At 32.1% G+C, this 16,276-nt stretch overlaps 1 long non-coding RNA gene across 1 annotated transcript; it reads right to left on the reverse strand.

Annotated features, from left to right (window-relative positions):
* Positions 1-10,559: 10,559 nt before the first annotated feature.
* LOC126967035 (uncharacterized) lies at positions 10,560-15,661 on the reverse strand. Its single transcript, XR_007729866.1, has 2 exons — positions 15,550-15,661; positions 10,560-10,603 (listed from the first exon to the last, which is right to left on the reverse strand). It is a non-coding gene; the product is annotated as an uncharacterized LOC126967035 (long non-coding RNA).
* Positions 15,662-16,276: the final 615 nt, after the last annotated feature.

Below are 16,276 nucleotides of genomic sequence, written 5' to 3' on the forward strand. Positions count from 1 at the left end.
TTTATTTTGAAAGAAAAACTGACACATTCACACAAAAAAAGATAATGAAAACAAAATGTATGCTTAATCTTAATACTTAACTTAATACAAATGAAAAAAATGCAATACTAAACTGTGGCACTGGTCTTCCATAACTCGAGTCCATTCAGTTATAGTTAAAAATTTAAGTAGTTAAAAATTATAATCATCACTAGTGAAATTATAATTAATATAACATTTTAAGTATTTTTAATACGGTCCATAAGCTGTACGGTGTAATAAATATTGTTTTTCATCTTCTCAAGAATTTCTTAATGTGTATTATATTATTGGAATAATATTATACGTTTAGTACAAATATTTGGTCAGCATTTCTTTATATACTTCGGATGCACACTTAAAAAAAACTAACTTTCTTAATTCTGAGCCCTTGTAAAAATAAATTTTAAGTCACATTTCCCCAGTAATTTCACTAGCTACGGCACCCTATAGACCGAAACACAATATTTTTTTCATATTATTGCTTCACGGCAGAAATAGGCGCCGTTGTGGTACCCATGATCTATAGCCGGCCAGCTATATATATATATATCTATAACTAGCTGGTAGCCATAATATATGTGTCTTTCGTATTAACACCACATAATTACTGAATCTATCATTTCTACAGCACTTTCTGCTTACATTTCTTATATCGCAACAATCACTGCTTTATGGAAGCAAAAGAATAAACACGGTTCGATGCGGAAATTATCTTTCTGTATAAATACTGCTAAAATCTCGAATTAATGCCAAGTTGAGGTTAGTTGACATAGTAGAAACATATATTAAAGCTTGGAGAATATAAAGATGTTCCCCACAGACTCAATCGACGTCACGTTCAATATAAATTCTTGGATTTAACGACTTTTCAACATTTCCATGCACACATTTAAATGAAATCGACGATGTGAAGAATTTGACTTGATTTCTATTATCTTTTAGCCGACAAGGTAAACGTCTTTTCCTTTAAAATGCTGAAATGCAGTTGTATTCGCATTGAAACGTACACAGTTTACGAAAACATACAATTAATTACAACAACCAATCACTTAATATAATATAACATAATAAATACCTATATCTGTTTATTAAAATTCAACAGACAAAGACGAATTTAAAATAAAGACCCATTTAATCTAACTGCATCAACGTCAAAAAATCTAATAACTAAGTAGAGTAGTAAAATAAACATGTAAACTAAAATAAAGGCATTCTCTCCAGTTTCCCACTCCAAGTCATGGAGATTGCTCTGATTGAATTGAGCTATTTTTACAAAACTTTCAGAAAGTTTTAAGTAAGAAGTGGTTGAACTAGCTCCAACTGCAGTTTGTAGGGTTTTGTGAGGCAGGCTATTCTTTAAACTTATTTAGTTTTGCGTTGTGGGATACGACGTTGATTTATACAATAGGCAAAGAGATAGTTCATATAAAGTACTTTTGTGAGTTTTATATTAATATAGTTGACCTGACACACGTTGTTCTGTTCATAATAAAACAAACTCTTGCGGGTAGAATTTGAAAAGTCGGCGAAAGGAATATTCGTACCCAATTTCCAGTCTCTACGCCTTATGGTTCGAGAAATATCATGATGAGTCAATACATGAATGGAAATCTCATATATATAAAGATTTAACAAATTATAATTATTTATTTGTTTATTTTTGTAATCACGTCTATATAGACTGCTCAGTTTTTCTTTTATTAATTGTTGTGTTATTGTGTAAATTTAAGGTTATCTTCTTATATCTTATAGATATCCGCTGAACATCAGTGCTGTTTCATAGCCACGGCCCTGTCACAGATATTCCATAGTTGGTGACCCATTTCCTGTACTGAACAGGAACTCTCCAATATTATTATAATTTGTCAATTACTATTTAAATACGTTCTTTTTCGGTTTGTTTTGTACTTTTATCTTATTACATTAAGTGTATCCTGTGAGTGTTTTGTGAAATAAATGTTTTTCTTTATTTCTAAATTATCAGTTTAATTTTTAAATATATAGAATCAGACCAAGTAATCAAATCAAATTTTAAAGCAAACAGGCTGAGCTTGATCACATATGAGACGGTCAGATGCGTGAGTAGCCATCAACATTTATTGCAATACATATAACGGCCTTGCAAATAAATTTGGTACAAAGTTATACCTGTGAATAAACAAAGATTTTACAAAATGTTAACTATATCGCTGACAACACTGTCAGTACAATGATAATCCCGAAGTTTTCCGAGTGTCAGGCAGCCTAACAAATAAACGCGGGAAACGTCATACGTCCGAATAAACAAATCATAGACAAAATGTTTATTTGTAAGCATTTTGCATTTATTTATGTTAAAATCGTATCGTAAAGCTTAGTATTTTCTCAGGAGTCGGAATACTTTATAACGTTAACACAGTCACGTAAAATGTAAAATAATAAAATTCACGAATTCAAGTACAAAGCGCACATTTTTTTATGAAAATAGGGGAAGAGACGAGCAGGACTTTCAGCTGATGGTAATTGATACGCCCTGCCCATTACAATGCAGTGCGACTCAAGATTCTTGAAAAACCAAAAATTTCTGAGTGGCACTACAATTGCGCTCGTGACCTTGAGACATAAGATTTTAAGTTTCATTTGTCCATTAATTTCACTTCGGAACCCCGGCGCCCTTCAGAACGAACCACAGTAATGTTTACACATTAATGCTTCACGGCAGAAATAGGCACCGTTGTGGTACCTATAATCTAGCCGGCATTCTCTGCAAAGGAGCCTCCCACTGGTAAAATGCACATGCGAGATTTTTTGTACGTCTTTAGGCAAGTTTAAAAATAGCATTGTATGGTGACAGTCTATCAACACTGAAATGTATATAAGAGCTACTGAGTATATATTATTACTAGTTTAAGGAAATCTTATTATACGAGTATGTGAACATCCTTGTAGGATGTTCTTTCAAAGTGTTGTATATGATATAAAAGTAACCGTTGGTGATAATTTCATCCCACTTATGAATATTATTATTTATAGTACACTCGATACACAAAAATTTGTAAGATGGGGCGAGAGATAAACAAATAATATAATAAACGCCTACCGTGAATTTTGTTTTAATAATTTAGATTTATTTTGTGATCCACCTGTGTGTGAATGTACTAATATTATGATGTGTAGTCATAGACAAGATTATAATTTATATATAGATAATTATTACAGGTACATTGTCGACGTACTGCATGCAGAGTGCAGCTATTGTAAGTTCTTCTCCATGTGAACAGAAGCAGACAGGTAAACCAACGAGTCAAAAAAGAGTACCTGGTTGGAAGTATCACGTCAGGGATAGCCACGCAAAAGCTAGGCTTTATTTTAGATGTTGGATATTGGCTCGCAGACCTTCCAGCGGACTAGAATATGATAACATGCGGAGAAGTCGTACTGTATTTAAAAATAAAATTAAATGGTGTCTTAAGAACGAAGAGAGTATTAAAATGAATATTTTGGCTTTACATAAGAGAAATAAGAATTGTGTAAAATTTTGGAATGCAACCAAAAAACTAAATTATAAACAGACCTTACCTTTGTCAGAGGGTTGCGAGACTCCGTCAGATATAGCCGAAGTATTTGCAAAAAGGTTTAAAGTTAACCCTCTGACTGTAGAGTATATGTCCGAGCCGAAAACATATCATAAAGATGATGATATAGAATTCACAAGCAAAGATATCGCGAAAGTCATCATGAGTATGAAGAGAGGCAAATCTCCGGGACACGATGGGCCAGTGATAAAATATTTAATCGTTTAAGTTGTCTTTTTAATCTTTGAATCAAATTTGCATACTTACCGGAAGCTCTAATGCATACGTTAGTTGTACCTATTGTCAAGAATAAAACAGGCGATCTTAATAGTACAATGAACTATCGACCTATCTCCTTAGGCACTATAATAGGTAAAATATTAGAACGTCTTATACACCCTGTACTGCTTAAGAACATTAAGATTGATGATGCTCAATTAGGTTTCCGTGCCGGTCTTTCGACAGATGCCGTTGTTAGCCTGAAGAGCGCTGTGAGTCACTACACAACTCGTCACACGTCCGTATACGCTTGCTTCTTAGACCTTAGCAGCGCTTTTGACTTGGTTAATTATAACATCCTATGGGCGAAGTTATTGGCCTCACAGGTGCAAAAACGTGTGGTCAATTTGCTGAGATTCTGGTACGGAGGACAAACGCACTCTGTAAAATGGGGCGACGCAACACCTAGCAAGTATAGGTTAGAATGTGGAGTTCGTCAAGGTGGGGTGACCTCTCCTGATCTTTTAACCTGTATGTGAATGGTTTGATCGAGGAGCTCAGAGGCACCAAAGTCGGCTGTCACGTAGGAAATGTTTGTGTCAGTAGCCTTAGCTGTGCTGATGATATGGTGCTTCTCAGCCCCTCGATCAAGGGGTTGAGGAAGCTGCTTTCAGTCTGTGAGCATTATGCTAATGCTCATGGTCTGAAATATAACGTTTCCAAAACCAAAATGATGGTGTTCCCTGCAGGTGGAGGTCCGGATATGGTACCTGAGGTGTATCTAAACGGAACGGTTATTAGTGTTGTTAAGCAGTTCAAATATTTAGGTCACGTGCTTACGGAGAGGCTGCAAGATGACGAAGATATTGAGCGAGAACGAAGGGCCCTCGCTGTTAGAGGAAACATGCTTGCGCGACGAATCGCTAAATGCAGTAGGGGTGTAAAGACTACCCTATTCAAAACTTACTGCCTAGGCATGTACACCTGTCAGCTGTGGGTAACATTAACACACAAAGCATTTAGAAGAATAAGGGTCCAGTATAATGATACATACAGGGCCTTTATGAATCTTTCGAGATGCTGCAGCGCATCAGGCATGTTCGTGGAGGGTGGGGTCCCTGACTTCTTCGCTATAATAAGAACAAGAATTGCGACATTTTGGAGTCGATTGCGCAGCTCTAAAAATAAAATCCTCACGGCTATATCTGACGATATCAGGAGCCCTATATATAAACGATGGATATCTGTTCACATGGAGAATAACCAAAAAAAAATTGGACATGTAATTAATATTATGAATTTTTATGTTTTTATATTTTGGACACCACACCCTTATACAGTGATGGTTTTCTAGTTTTTAAGTATACTTTTAATTATAATAAATAGTTAATGTTAACTATGGGACGTAATTGGCCTGAAATAAGAATTATTATTATTATAATATTATTATTATATTATTATTATATTATATTATTATTATTATTATTATTATTATTATTATTATTATTATTATTATTATTATTATTATTATTATTATTATTATTATTATTATTATTATTATTATTATTGTTATTGTTATTGTTATTGTTATTGTTATTGTTATTGTTATTGTTATTGTTATTGTTATTGTTATTGTTATTGTTATTGTTATTGTTATTGTTATTGTTATTGTTATTGTTATTGTTATTGTTATTGTTATTGTTATTGTTATTGTTATTGTTATTGTTATTGTTATTGTTATTGTTATTGTTATTGTTATTGTTATTGTTATTGTTATTGTTATTGTTATTGTTATTGTTATTGTTATTGTTATTGTTATTGTTATTGTTATTGTTATTGTTATTGTTATTGTTATTGTTATTGTTATTGTTATTGTTATTGTTATTGTTATTGTTATTGTTATTGTTATTGTTATTGTTATTGTTATTGTTATTGTTATTGTTATTGTTATTGTTATTGTTATTGTTATTGTTATTGTTATTGTTATTGTTATTGTTATTGTTATTGTTATTGTTATTGTTATTGTTATTGTTATTGTTATTGTTATTGTTATTGTTATTGTTATTGTTATTGTTATTGTTATTGTTATTGTTATTGTTATTGTTATTGTTATTGTTATTGTTATTGTTATTGTTATTGTTATTGTTATTGTTATTGTTATTGTTATTATTATTATTATTATTATTATTATTATTATTATTATTATTATTATTATTATTATTATTATTATTATTATTATTATTATTATTATTATTATTATTATTATTATTATTATTATTATTATTATTATTATTATTATTATTATTATTATTATTATTATTATTATTATTATTATTATTATTATTATTATTATTATTATTATTATTATTATTATTATTATTATTATTATTATTATTATTATACCAATTCTGTTTTTGTCAATAACAAAGTTAAATTGGCACAAATATAAAGCCAACTAAATCGTTAAAGTTATTGTTTTTGTTATTGTTATTGTTATTGTTATTGTTATTGTTATTGTTATTGTTATTGTTATTGTTATTGTTATTGTTATTGTTATTGTTATTGTTATTGTTATTGTTATTGTTATTGTTATTGTTATTGTTATTGTTATTGTTATTGTTATTGTTATTGTTATTGTTATTGTTATTGTTATTGTTATTGTTATTGTTATTGTTATTGTTATTGTTATTGTTATTGTTATTGTTATTGTTATTGTTATTGTTATTGTTATTGTTATTGTTATTGTTATTATTATTATTATTATTATTATTATTATTATTATTATTATTATTATTATTATTATTATTATTATTATTATTATTATTATTATTATTATTATTATTATTATTATTATTATTATTATTATTATTATTATTATTATTATTATTATTATTATTATTATTATTATTATTATTATTATTATTATTATTATTATTATTATTATTATTATTATTATTATTATTATTATTATTATTATTATTATTATTATTATTATTATTATTATTATTATTATTATTATTATTATTATTATTATTATTATTATTATTATTATTATTATTATTATTATTATTATTATTATTATTATTATTATTATTATTATTATTATTATTATTATTATTATTATTATTATTATTATTATTATTATTATTATTATTATTATTATTATTATTATTATTATTATTATTATTATTATTATTATTATTATTATTATTATTATTATTATTATTATTATTATTATTATTATTATTATTATTATTATTATTATTATTATTATACCAATTCTGTTTTTGTCAATAACAAAGTTAAATTGGCACAAATATAAAGCCAACTAAATCCAGTAACATCGATCGCAAAAGCTAAAAACTCGCGTCGGAGTTACGTTCGTTCATGAAACTTTTAACGAATACCCAAATTACTTCCCATTAAAGTCATCACAATTTGCTCAGTAATGTCTAACTTTGTTTAATATGTTAGTTTATACAATAGTATAACAGATAATTTATAGTTACATACATATATACATAGACTTACAATATACTAGCGTACAAAGCGTGCCGCAGAACATCTCTAACGGAGATACAGCAAGATAGAAAAAAAAGCGAATCTATTGCCACTGTAACCGATTTTGATTGACAAGTCATAAACAGTCAAAAAACTCTCAACTCTCGGATTTCTATCTCCAGTATTTATAATTTTAATTTAACGCTGAAAATAGGTCTAGAGCACATAATTTTAAGAGCAGTATCACTATTTTGTACCCTTTTCAACTTGTCGACTAGACTACACTAGCTACTAGGCATAAAAGGCATCTATTTTCTTAAAACTGATTGATGATCTAATGTACTAGATGAGATAATAATAATCTAGTCCGAGGCTGTCCGATCACTTAGATATTCAGCTGTGGAGTAGTAGGATTTACGACAAAGCCATTTTTAATAAAACGTTTATATTTATTGGCTGATTCAAGTTCATGTTCATTCATTCATTTCAAAATTCTTTATTAATAAATGATATTACAACGGAAATGTACAGTGACTTACGTTTGAACATTAAACATGAGAAGGCTAAACAACTTTGAGGCTAGGAAAAAGAAGGTACGCCTATTAAAGTTTTTACAAACATAATAACATAAATCTCGTTGAGACAATGTATAACTGCTACAATTACTAAAATAAATTACGACAATAACATCCAATACGTATTATTTGAAAATAATTACGCTTGTTACAATATATATTACTGTTACTGAAGTGAAGAAAACAGGACAAGAGAGCAATTCCAAATAATCCTAAGAGAGTAGTTGAGGGTAAAATCCAGAAAGAGGACCTACTGAAGCTTAAATCAAGAAAAAGGATCGTGATTATTGCGGATGAGCAAGGGAGAGGGACTCAAAGAATATTGCAATGACTGGGCGCATGTATGAGGTCACTTGTTTTCTGAAACCAGGTGCAAAATTAACTGATATACTTCTTTCCGAGACAAGGTTGATACAAAGCTTAACAAAAAATGATGTTGTCATTATAATAGGAGGCACTTATCCCTACACTAAACTAATCCCTACGATTTTCAACTAAGATTGAATAAATTTTTCTATAATAACACACATACAAATATTTTAGTAAGTGAAATACCCTATTATAGAGCCTAAAATGAAAATAAGCTAAATTACGATTTAAGATTTATATGCGGAAACTTCCAAAATGTATCATTTGTTGACATGGATTATAGTAGAAGAAGAATGAAACGAAGTATGCAAATACGACATATATATCAGGCACTCATAAAGGATATTTTACGCCTTGAATTTCGAAGCACAAATAGACAGTTATAAAAAACAAATAAAGAATACGCAGAGGAATATTAAAAATACAGTGTTATGTACCAGGTGTTATAGAATGTAGTGAAGTCGACCTAATAGATCAAAGCACAATAGTAATATGTATTTATAGACCACCAAATCTCGATAAATTTACCTAAGACACATTTTTTGACAGTTTATACAACATACTTAATAAAAATTGCTTCAAAAAAAGGAAAATCATTATCTGTGGTGATATAATTATAGACGTGTTAATAAATAATAAAAAAAAGCAAACCCTTAATGAATTAGTACATGGTTTTAATCTTAAATTAGCACTTAAGCAGCCAACGCGCTTAGTAAGTGGCACATGTATCGATAATTTTTTGACCAATATTCGGAGCTATAGCTGTTCTGTTGAAGAACTGGCTCTATCAGACCATACAGCACAAATTTTTAGCTTTACTGTTCAAAAATTTAGTCGGATAGAATACTGGTTTATTTTAAGAGGAGACATTAGCGAATAAAACTTGAGTAAATTTAAGGAATTCCTAAGTAGTATTACATTTTCGGATGTTTATCAAACATCTGAACCAAATGAAGCATACAATAGATTTTTCGCAATGTTCTCACTTCTTTACTATCTCTGCTTTCCTTAAATAAAAATAAAAATACAGTGAATTAGAAAACCAAAGTGGATATCAAAAGGAATAAGACAATGTTGCAAAAGGAAACGAGAGTTACTATGGAAATATAGAAAAAAACCTGATAATAAAAATAAACAAAATTACAAAGTGTATGGAAAGCGTTTAAAAAATATCATCAAACTAATACAAAAATCCCAAAATGATTATAAAATAAGAAATTCGCATAACAAATTTAAGACTACATGGGACATAATAAATGAAAACAGATTAAAACTCAATAATTACAAAATTGGACGTATTAAAAAAGGCAACGAAATAATAAGTGACCCCTTAGAGATTGCACAAGCTTTTAATGAACATTTTCTTAGTCGTAAAATTTTGTCAACAACTAATGAAAGAGCAAACACTAACTGGAACAAGCCGAATTCTTTTTTATGAAACCATCATCGCCTACTCAAATAAATTATATCATAAAAACACAAAAAAATACAAATTTGATGAAATTTGTACCAAAGCAGTAAAATATGTATCTTATATAATACCGTCAGTTTTGTGTCATTTTACAAATCTATGTGTAGAGAATGGTGTATATCCAGATAATTTAAAAACTTCAATTGTGAAGCCACTCTTTAAAAAACAAGATAGGGAAGACATGGACTGTTATAGACCAGTTACACTTATACCAATTTTCTCAAAAATAATAGAAAAGTATATTTGTAATAACTTAAACGATTATTTTGAAAAAAATGAAATATTAAACGAAAAGCAAAAAGGCTTTAGAAAAAATAAATCAATTAATTTAGCAATATACAATTTCTTGAAGGAAGTCATTACTAATGTAGATAAAAGAAAGCATGTATGCGTACTTTATATGGACCTCACTAAGGCATTTGACTATGTCGACCATCAAATATTATTGGATAAGCTAAACGTGTACGGGGTTAGAGGAAACAGCTTATCACTTCTAAAATCATATCTAACGGGGAGGCAACAAATGACACAAATAGCGAGGTTAGTACGGCATGATAAAACAGAAACACCATATATATCGGAGTCAAAAACCGTAACCACTGGAGTACCGCAGGGAAGTATATTAGGTCCATTGTTGTTCATAACATATATAAACGATTTCCCTACGGTAACCAACCATGAGATGATTTTATTTGCTGACGACAGCACAGTGATATTTATAGGTGAAAATTTAAATTCTTTTGAAAGTGACATTAATAATACTGTAGGAGTCACTCTCTTTATCTGCACTATCACTATTGTTCTTTAGAGATCAGAAGGCTATTTAGGAATGCAAGTAAAAGTCAGTCGTGTGATGCCAATCGAGAACAGGTTATTTATTTACCACAAACACCCTACACGGTACACAGTATGCAACAGACTGGTTAGAGCACCTACGTGCTACCTAACCCACGATGTTACAAGTAAGTATGTTGATTACGTCATCGATACATCATACACGCTACATATTCACTACATACACCCCCTTCTTAAAAGGATGTTTTTCTAAAAAAAATCTTAAGTCTAAGTTACATTTTCCTTACTAACTAATTACTACTAATTACACTGCACAACTCTGTGTCGCGCTTAGCTCCTAACGCATAACATATCTGCACTTCTTCAAGCAAAACTGATACACCATGAATATACCAACTATAACAAAAATTACAGTTAACACTGTCACCATGATGGTCATTACTTCCAACTTATATTCCGTGTGACTGTTGGATGCATTATTAGCTCCATTTTGCGCTATAATAACTTCTTCTTCTTTCTTTTCAACAGAGTACGTTTTGCATGGTGCAGCTACTTTAAATTTGCAAATCAAAATGAGTTAAAAACTATGTACTTAACTTGCTTATCCCCAATACAGTGAGCGACAGAGTAATGTTTAAGCTAAGTTTGACACACATTTATTACACTAATGATTATTGTACATTCTGCTCTCAATATGACATACTTAATTCTAGCTTATACTTCTAAATATCTTGAAATCGTACTGGGTTTTTTATAATTCGGCCACTTCTTGTTACATATTTATGTGTGCATGAATAACTTTGTTCTGCACTGTTACAAGTATTTGCTATTGAAGAATTTAATGAGTCATCTAAAAAATATGCAGGTTTCAATCTATCTATCGAAACATTGTTGCTTCGCCCATTAATTAATATTGTGAACACTTTGTTATTTCGTTTTAACACTTTATATGGGCTACAATAGGAGTAAGCGGTTTTCTAACCGCATCAATTCTCATAAATACATGAGTACAAGTACTTAAATCTTTGTGCACGAATATGTTTTTCTGATTTATATTTCTACTCTTAGGTCTAAATTTACTTAACATATCTCTTAGTCTAATTATATACGATTGTGAAACGTCTATTTTAGTTAACTTGTCGTCATTACAAAATTCTCCTGGTAAACGTAAGCAATGACCTAACGTAGATTCAGCTGCACTCATACCATCATTTTCGGGTTAACAGGAAGCTCTTAAACCTAACATGACAGTATGTATCTCCGTAAACCATGAACTATTATTCTTTAATTTAGCTACTAATGCACTCTTTGAAGTCCTATGAAATCTTTCAATTTTCGCATTGTATTGGGGATGATATGGGGTAGTTCGCAACTTATGTATACCTAACAATTTCATGAGATCCTTAAACAATTCGCTTTCAAACTGTCTACCTTGATCAGTAGTGATCTTGGTAGGTGAACCGAAACGACATATCTAAACCTCATAAATAGCTTTAGCAACCATCTCCGCCGTCATATCCGCTATCGCGCATATCTCGGGCCAACGCGTGCGACGATCTATCATGGTGACGCAATACCTATAGCCTTGTTCCGTGACGGGCAATGGTCCTATTAAGTCCACGTGCAAATGTGAAAACCTATCACTTTCTTCAAAAGTACTAAATTGGGATACCGTATGACGATTAATTTTACTTTTTTGACAATTAATACACGTTTTAACGCATTTACCAATATCTTTGTTCATCCCCGGCCAAAATACTTTTTTAGTTATCAGTAACCTAGTAGCTCTAATTCCTGAATGTGCTATCGAATGAAATGTATCGAAAATATTTTTTGTATACTTCGCTGGTATATAAGGCCTACTGTACTTTCCTGAAATTTCGCAATAAATATTTTAATCAACATCATACAAAGTTATTTGTTTTAGTTGAATGTTACTTGAGTCGCCTGCACTCAATAAATTTGCTAACTCGACATCCGTGGCTTGCGCTCTCGCGATTTCCACGTATTGTAAGTTAGTCGAACATGATATTGTTTCAACTCTCGACAACGTGTCAGCAACTATGTTGTCTTCCCCTATTATGTGTCTAATATCCGTTGTGAATTCGCTAATGAATAACAACTGCCGAGTACGTCTAGGTATTTCTTTATTTGATTTCTGTGACGCCTACTAAGTGAATGCGTATGTTAAAGGCTTATGGTCCGTGTACACGGTAAAACTTCTGCCTTCAACCATGTCTCTAAAGTAAATTATGCTCAAATAAATTGCCAAAAGTTCCTTATCATAAGTAGAGTACTTCTTTTGGGATTCCGTAAGCCTTTTTGAAAAATAACCTAGTGGTTTCCATTCATTATTTACTTTCTGCTGAAGGACACTGCCAACACTTAGGTCGGACGCATCTGTCATTAAAGCTAATTCGGCATCTATTTTAGGGTGTGCTAACGTTGTCGCGTTTTTTAAATTTTCTTTACATAATTCAAATGCCCTATCGGCCTCGTCTGTCCATTCAATTTTACGCTTATCTCTTCTCTTAGATCCGTGCAAATATTTATCTAAGACTCCTTGTATTTTAGCAGCATTAGGTATATGACTTCTATAAAAATTTAACATCCCTAAAAATCGATGAAGCTGTTCAATCGTCTCTGGTTTAGGAAAGTTATGAATAGCTTGCACTTTGTCTGCTGTAGGACAAATACCTTTACTCGATACCTCGTAACCTAGAAAATTAATTTTCTCTTGACCAAACACGCATTTACCTAAATTGATGGATATTTTATAATTATTTAACCTCTCAAATAATAATTGTAAGTGCTGTCTGTGAACAATCTCGTTATCGGAACCTAATATTATGTCGTCTAAGTAACCAAATAAGACTGACCCTGCTCCGTTATGACTTATTTTTCTTTTCCTGGTAATATATTGGTGTTAATAAAACGCTGGAAGGAATTACTTGATTCTCTTAAACCGAATCGCATGCGTACCCACTCAAACAACCCGAAACTGGTAATAACTGCCGTTTTTTTTACATCCTCCGGCCAAATTTTAATAAAATTATAAGCTCTAAAAATGTCTATTTTAGAAAAAATATTTTTGTTATGTAAACCGTATGTAAAATCTTGCATTCTGGGGATTGGATAACGATCTTGCTTAGTTATGGAATTTAATAATCTATAATCACCACAAGGTCTTATCTCTCCGTCTTTCTTTTGTACAATATGCAACGGACTCGCCCACTCGCTCTTCGAGGGTCTGCATATACCTAGTTCCTGCATTAGTTCAATTTCTTTTTTAACCTTATCAAACTTGTCAGGCGAAATTCTCCTAGCTCAAGTTTGAACTGGAGGTCCCGTAGTCTCAATGTGATGATATACAGAGTGTTTCGGTATGTCCCTAAACATTGGAGGTCGAGTGATATCCGGAAATGATGCTAATAAGTCTGCATGAGGATGGCTACTGTTAATACTTTTTATGGTTTCTGAACAATTTAATGACTTTGATCCACTCACGTACAACTTTGTTTCTAAATCAACTAATCTATTGTTAAACAAGTCTACTGATAACCTAAAGTGTCTCAAGAAATCGGCTCCAATTATCGGCTGTTTAACGTCGCACACAATAAAAGGCCATTTAAAAACACGACGTAAACCAAAAGTAATATCTAAGTAACATATGCCATAGGTTTTAATTACGCTGTCGTTAGCAGCAAACAATTTAAAGTCATAATTACGAGTTACACATTTATGTATGTATTTTTTAGGAACTACCGAGATATTTGCTCCCGTGTCAATTAAAAAGGTAAGTTTTGTAGAACAGTCTCTAATTAATAAACGATGATTGCGTAATACCTGCTCTGAGTTGTATTCGTCCACCGCACCCGAACACAACTCAACTAGTTTTCCGTTTTTGGGGATTGCCATGCACACGGCTGTTCACATTTGTTTGCCTTCGACCTGTAGCGGTAATGATAACGGCACAGCCAACCTGGATCTCTGGTCTTCCTGCGAGTAGAACGCGCTCTGGATCGGTCATACCCCTGACGTCCTCTGGATTCTGAACGACCACGCCTCTGCACCTCAGTCCTCAACGCTGCAACTTCCATCGATAGCTTGCTAAGCTGGCTGACCAGCTCCACCAACGGCTCTTGGTACACGTTCGTGGGTCCGGCGCTGGTGCTGACTGCTGCAACGTCGGTTGACCTTGTGTTGTCAACTACCTTGTCCGCTATGTCTGCCAAATTATCCAGGGATTGATCCTGGCATTCTGTTATCACGGCCCTTACCGCTGACGGCATTCTTGATAACCATAAACTTTTAAGTGTTTGATCCGACACCTGAACTCGACGTCCTAACTCCTTCATCCGACGCAACAGCTGCGTAGGCTTTTGTTGCCCTAGATCCATCTCTGACACTAATTTTTGAAATTGTCTCTCTGTACTCTCCTCATACACTTGCAGGAGCCTCTCTTTCAAGGCCTTGTATTTTTGTTCGTCTGGTGGTTTGGTCAACAAGTCGCTGACCTGTTGAATGCTGTCCTTGCCTAATTTTGCAATCACTAGACTAAGTTTTACGTCATCCTCTTGCTTCTGGAGTGCCATGACGGCTTCAAAGTGTTCAATTCGAACCAGAGTCGCGGCTTGTCCACCCAAAATTCAGCTATCCGGCTCTGAACCGAAATGGCGGTTAAACTTGAGTTTTCTGATTTTCGATTTTCCAGCTGCGTGGCATGTTTATCTAACTGCGCTTGTACTGCACCTTGAGCCTGCGCTAAGGCCTGGGCTTGAACTAAAGCTGGATCTGGCATGATGGTCGGTGAGATGAATGGTGTGAGTCTGCTGTGTCCCGTATCACACCGTGTTGCACGTGTCCAAGTCCAATGTAATATGATACGCACCGCGTGTGTTAGTCGGGGTCACCAATGTAGGAGTCACTCTCTTTATCTGCACTATCACTATTGTTCTTTAGAGATCAGAAGGCTATTTAGGAATGCAAGTAAAAGTCAGTTGTGTGATGCCAATCGAGAACAGGTTATTTATTTACCACAAACACCCTACACGGTACACAGTATGCAACAGACTGGTTAGAGCACCTACGTGCTACCTAACCCACGATGTTACAAGTAAGTATGTTGATTACGTCATCGATACATCATACACGCTACATATTCACTACCATACTATAGGCAATATTATAAACTGGTTGACATGTAACAATTTAATCATAAATCTTGACAAAACTAGCATAATGACATTTGTAAATAGACGCAATAAGATAGCATTGAACATTAATTATCTAAGTAAAAAAATATCTGAAATAACACAAACAAAATTTTTAGGCCTACATATTGATGATTGCCTAAATTGGAAAACCCATATTGAAAATTTGTGCATGAAGCTAAGTAAATTTTCATTTGCATTGCACATGCTGTCTAAAGTAGTAAACCAGTCCGCAGTGTCAGTAGCTTTTAACGCATATGTCACATCAAATATTCGGTACGGGGTCATATTTTGGGGAAATTCCACAGATAAGGATAGAGTCTTTAAATGTCAGAAAAAATGTATAAGAGCTATATTTCATTTAAGCCCTACTGATTCCTGTAAACCATATTTTGATAAATTTAAAATACTTACTTTCCCGTGCCTATATATATATGAAGTACTAGTATTCATTAGAACAAATGATCAACTATTTAGTTACTCTGATAGTAAACGCAGAAAAAATAAAATATGTTTCACGCAGCATACAACGGCACTTTTTGGTAATAGTATATTTAA

The sequence above is a fragment of the Leptidea sinapis genome, chromosome 12 (assembly GCF_905404315.1).
Source record: "Leptidea sinapis chromosome 12, ilLepSina1.1, whole genome shotgun sequence".
NCBI lineage: Eukaryota > Metazoa > Arthropoda > Insecta > Lepidoptera > Pieridae > Leptidea > Leptidea sinapis.